The 6,000-nt window shown below is 36.7% G+C and overlaps 1 pseudogene; it reads right to left on the reverse strand.

Annotated features, from left to right (window-relative positions):
* Positions 1-2,353: 2,353 nt before the first annotated feature.
* LOC130597603 (U2 spliceosomal RNA) lies at positions 2,354-2,483 on the reverse strand (annotated as a pseudogene).
* Positions 2,484-6,000: the final 3,517 nt, after the last annotated feature.

Raw genomic sequence — 6,000 nt, forward strand, 5'->3', positions numbered from 1 at the left:
CCAAGTATAATACAGGCTTCCTCTTTAAAATATATTTTACACATTCTGAAGGAATAAAGCTAGTATATGCAGGTGTCGACATATGTTGGTTTGGTTAATTTGAGAGAAAGTAGTAGTTCAATAAGGTTCTGCTCTTACAAGCCACGTTGCCATGGCTCTGTCTTGTCCAGCCTTGATCAGTATCAAATGTGGAGAAAGATAAAAAGAAATTGAAAGTGGCAGTTTGTGCTTTGTGGTTAGTTCCATTAGTTCTCAACAGAATAGATGTGTGTGTCCCTCAGAATTAAAAACCAAGTTATGTATATTTTGCTTCGCACATCATGATTTATTCAAATACAGTGAGAGTGGAGAACTGTAGGGCTACCAAGCATGAGGCTTTTCAATTCGACTTTTGAGGTCAGCCAGGGTACTGCAGATAGCTTGAAGGAAAACAGAGGCAAACCCTCAAATGACAATGCTGTGCTGATGTAACATTTTTAGGATTTTTAATTCCTTCCCCAGCTTATGACTGCTGCACATAATTTGGAAAAAAAAAAAAAAGCTTCAAGGAAAAAATATGGAAAAATTATTTCTCTGTGCACCATTAAACAGAACATCAACTCTGAATTAAAAATAGGTTGTATTGCTTTAAATTATTTGAATCTAGGGAGCAGAACTAACTCCCTGATATAAAACTGTGACTCTCTTGAAAGTTTTTCTAGCCTTATTGCTTGGCATGGAAGTTAGACATCAGGATGTATACTCCCTCTGAAGGTAATGAACGTGCAGTATATACAGCCTTTTCTTCTCCAGCTGAGACTTTGGGCAGTAGGCCAAGACGCGCATAAATTTTTTCTACTATGAAGGGAATTCAAAAGTCCTCTTAACGTATCTTCTCAAATATCCCCTAAAGTTATGCTGAAACGACTGCAAGAAAAATACAGGCTGTAGCTGTCACCACCCACTCACAGCTGTAATACTAGATAACAATTACATCAATGATAGGTTTATCCTGTTATGATTTAAAAACTCCATTTATATGGGAATCAAACCTGGCAAAAAAAAAAAAAGCTTACTGCTAGAGGTGGTGAGATAAAAATGCTATGTGATTAGAAGCTTCTGTTCCTGACTGGAGGTGGAGAAAAAGTACAAATGACAAAACAGAGATTCCAGGAGACTGAGAAGTGAGCAAGAATTTCCAGGTGTTATGTTTCTCCAGGAACATGAACACCTTGAGTTTTAGTTTAGAAGCATAAAATCTTCAAAGATTTAGGTTTGACTTAGATTCCTTAATTGAATTAATTCATAGTGAAAAGATAATAATTTACTCTGACTTCTAGTTTAAGACATGAAATTTGAGAATCTCCTAAAATAAGTAACTTACAATTAAACTATGACTTCACTATTTAGAGAATGTTCAATGCTCCTTAAAAGTATATTCCCATTAGGAATAGTTTTGCTTTTGAACATTTTACGTATTTCTTCCAGCTTTCTCTTGACTTGACTTGACTTTGGTCTTGCAAAATCTTTGTCCACCAAAAGGGGCTCTGGATGCCCTCTTCTGGCATTTTAGAGAGCTGTGCTCTGTTTTCCCCTGGGTTTCCCTGTAATATTTTTTTCTGATTTACAGATCTAAAAATCAATATTCAGTAGACTAGGGCAGAGTATATGAAAGCACTTTACAAAGCTATGTCTGTTTCAGATGGATAAAAAGAAGAAAAAAAAAGTAGAGAAATAGCAAATATAAATCATGTATGCCCTGACATTTCCTAACATCTTGGCTCTTCTGTCACTCAGCTTGCTTCCAGACATGACAAGCAATTTCAAGATAATTTGCAAAATCGTAGCCAATAAGCAACAGCCAGTCCATTATTTCCATACTGCTGAAGCTTTGTCTTTGAAAGACATTCCACTATGTAAGCTGTGTAATTCAGAGACAATAAGGGACAGTCCAAAAAGATATATTCATAGAATCATAGAATAGTTAGGGTTGGAAAGGACCATAAGATCATCAAGTTCCAACCCCCTGCCATGGGCAGGGATACCTCACACTAAACAATGTCAGCAAAGGCTCTGTCCAACCTGGCCTTGGAACACCACCAGGGATGGAGCATTCGCAGCTTCTCTGGGCAACCCATTCCCGTGCCTCACCACCCTTACAGTAAAGAATTTCCTCTTTATATCCAATCTAAACTTCCCCTGTTTAAGTTTTGACCCGTTACCCCTTGTCCTGTCACTACAGTCTGTAACGAAGAGTCCCTCCTCAGCATCCTTATAGGCCCCCTTCAGATACTGGAAGGGTGCTATGAGGTCTCCACGCAGCCTTCTCTTCTCCAGGCTGGACAGCCCCAACTTTCTCAGCCTCTCTTCATACGGGAGGTGCTCCAGTCCCCTGATCATCCTCGTGGCCCTTCTCTGGACTTGCTCCAACAAAGGACACATCAGATGCTAAGCTGATAAGAACAGGTACTACACTTGATCTTAGCCAAAAGGCTGAGTAGTATGCTTTCTGTATAAAAGTGTTTGCTGCTAATAGTAGGAAGCAGCTAGTGAATTGTGTGCTCTGCTTCATAAGCAAACTTCATAAGGAGAAAGAAAAAAAAGAAACTCAAATTTTCACTTGTGAAAACTGTGGTGCTTTAAAGATCCTGCCAAGACAGTCTCACTATGAAGTTTTGATGCACTTTCAAAAGAGCAATTAAAATTCTTTGAAATACCCTGCCAGCTGCTTGATGTCAAGGTAGCCTAAATGTGTCTCCACAAATGCTGTGACAGGATAAAGAACGAAGCAGGAGCTCTTGGATCCATCAGTAGGCCAGAAACATTGTACTAGGACACTGAAGACAGAATAGCATCTGTGCCATAGGAAGATGCACTACCATTATCCTCTGAATTGAAAAAGGATGGTTTAAAAAGGCAGTGACATCTGGTATGTTTTGTTAAAACGAGCCCTGTCTTTTCAAGAGTAATAAAATGCTGAAAGTGCTATTAAAATATTTGAAAGTTTGAAGTTCAAAAATCTTTCTTTGCATTTCCCTTTGAAAAAGAGAACTGGTTAGTTAAGGTGGGTGAAATACAGTATGAAATAATGTCTGGATACACCGTGTAGCTGTATCTCATATAACCCTATATAATCCACATGAAACTATGGGGGTTTTGTTTAGTAATCTTAAAGAGTTACTTAGCTGTCTAAGAAGCCTGTGCTAATGTTTCTCATGTTGCAAATACTCCTTCTGAATGAAGCCTAAAATATGTCTTTGATATAAAGAATTAACATATACCCAATAAACATGAGATCAGTAGAAAGCGTCCATCACCCTACAGCAAAGGAGACTTTGTTTCACTTTAAATGTGCTCTATTTGTCTTTGTTAGAATAGCTATGAGTTTAGTATAGAAACAGTATAAGAACACCCTGCCCTGAAACAAATAAAACGTTTTCTCTTACATAAATAAACAAGAGGTTAATTCTGCCTGCAGTTGACCACTTGTACATTGTTCAGAGATTAAATTTCCCTGGTAAGTATATCCTGAGTGAAAATAAAAGAACTTTCCCCTGGAATTTTCTATGCTATGGCATGCCACTAATAAGATAAACAACCTTCATGAAGCCTTTTTAAAAGCATATTCTTCCTGCAAACATGTTTGTCCTTCAGGACTAGCATTTACTGTAGTCTCGCTTGGTTTTATTGGCTCAGTCCTGAAACATATTTGAAAGGTACGTCTTTTAGTTAATGTAAATGGTAAAAATAGGTATTGGTAACAAAATTTATCTTGGGGTTTGGAGTTGGTTGGGTTGCATTTTGGGTTTTATTTTGGCTGAAGAAACTATGTTGGTATTTCTGAGCAATTTTTTTTTTTTTTCCCCCATTTTTGTTTAAAATCTAGATAGCAACAAATTGAGTCCAGAGGTCTGAAATCATGCTTTTACCTGTGGAACAACCAGTTATCCTCAGTACAAACTTGTCAGAATTGCTGGGTCTACAGTTACTGGCTATAACATAATGCATTAAAATCATTCCATGGGATCACTTTATTGATCATCTTCTGGAAAACTTGAGACCACTGAAACTTTTTTTATTTACAAAGGATACTGCTTTGATTTTGTGAAGGAAAACTTTATAACACCCTAAATTTTGGTCTATGAATTATGAACTCAAAGGAAAAGTATACAATGAAATGAAAAATCTTTTGTGTTAGTTCTACTGTAGTAGACTCTGTTCAACTTCAGTGTTGTTGGAGACAGTGTTTCTCTTCAATGTTTGTTATACAACCTGAAAATAAAAGCAGTTTACTTTTTTTGAGATACTGAGATTTTGTCACAACTGTTCAAAGGTATTGGCAAGAGCAGTTATAATTCCTTATTTAAAAGAATGCATTAAACATCTAAGTTAATGGATTGTAAACTTTAGAAATTTTAGCTGTAAACTAACTATTGCTGGGCAATATTGCTATTGCTACTAACTTGATTTTAAAGTAAAAACCCTCATTTTTGACTCTCAAGTTCTTTTTTTATTCACATTTCAAGTCAAATTCCAAGAACCAGCACTGCAGAAAGAGAACCACAAATGCTATATGTGAGAGTATTTGTAGGGAATTATTTGTTAATTCTTTGTTCAAGTTTTACTATCAGAAATGTTCCCATCATTTTACCAGATAAGTGTCTAAAAAGTAGTATATGACTGATCAGGGAAATCAGAATTAAGCAATACAGCACAAAGTAGTGCTTGTAATAAAGAGACTGTGCTGCCTTTTTAGAAAGAAAAAAAAAAAAAGCCACAAGCATTTCTCTAGGAAGAGAAGGAAGAGAGACAATAGCAAAGTAGCTGTATCCAGTCCTGTGTGCGTTCAAATGATAGTGGACCTCAGTACTTGGACAGATCTGACCCTATGACCAAGCTTGCAGGAGGCAGCCTAAATGTCCTACACACAGAAAACAAATCTGAATGCCTCCTCTGCATTTTCCACAGCAAACCATTTTCCAAACCCCACCTAAAACTGTTTGCTAAACAGAGCAAAAAAAATTATGAGCCTAGCATTTGGTAGTCTGGCTTCCTAGATTGCTCGTTCTAGGCCTAAGAAACAGTGATTTCAAGGGGACTGCTCAAATGTTTGAAGAAAAAGTGCTACAGTTGTCTTAAAGTAGTACATGAATATATGAAAAACGATTTAACAGGAGTATTTGGTATTTACTTTTCCCCTATCCATTTTTTGAGAGCCATAATTTACTCATAGTACGTGACTTTTTTTCTAAAAGGCAGATTTTTCCTGTGAACATGAGAAGACTTTTCCAATATTTATATATTTTACAATCAAATTAATTCAGCAAAGTTATCATCAGCCCAGTTGATATCACAAATTATCAAATTTTGTGCCTCCCTGAGAATTTTCATTGCTCTGAAGACTACCCTTTCCCTCAGGAATACTGTGCCCTTTGTTTCCTGACAACTGGCTGTCACAGTTTGCACAGCCAAGTAACCCTAAAAATATTTTGACGATGAGGGAGGAGAAGGGTAATTAAAATGTTCCTCACTTTTTGCACAGAGAGGCTGTGTTTGGAACAGTGACATAATCCTTAGGACAAATATGTCTTTCATTGTGGCACCCCACCTCCCCGTTGCCTGAAGAAATGTAAATATTTGCTTCAGTCCATGAAGCTACCCGAAGTCATTACTGGGTCACTTTCTTTCTGGTATTCAACATGCTGATATCATCCAAAATAAGTCATAGTGCTGTATGGCAAGCTACCAACTTATATTAAATTTCACATAGAACAGATTCCTTCTTCAGAATACTACCATCAGCAAAGGTAGAGTTAAGAAAGGCTTTTAGATAATATTTTTCAAAAAATTATTGTAAACATAAAGATTTCAGTCTTATTCCACTTGTCATACTGTAGGTTAAATTACTTTGGCAACTGAAGAAAGCTGAACTGGGAGCTTCAGGTTGTAATAAGAAAACTGTGATTTATTAATGAGCCTTTCTGTGGAAGCATAAGTAAAAAAAGAAAGCTACCCCTCAAA

This window comes from Pezoporus wallicus, unplaced genomic scaffold (assembly GCF_028554395.1).
Source record: "Pezoporus wallicus isolate ANWC-B61680 ecotype Strahan unplaced genomic scaffold, APGP_CSIRO_Pwel_v1 contig_2132, whole genome shotgun sequence".
Classification (NCBI taxonomy): Eukaryota; Metazoa; Chordata; class Aves; order Psittaciformes; family Psittacidae; genus Pezoporus; species Pezoporus wallicus.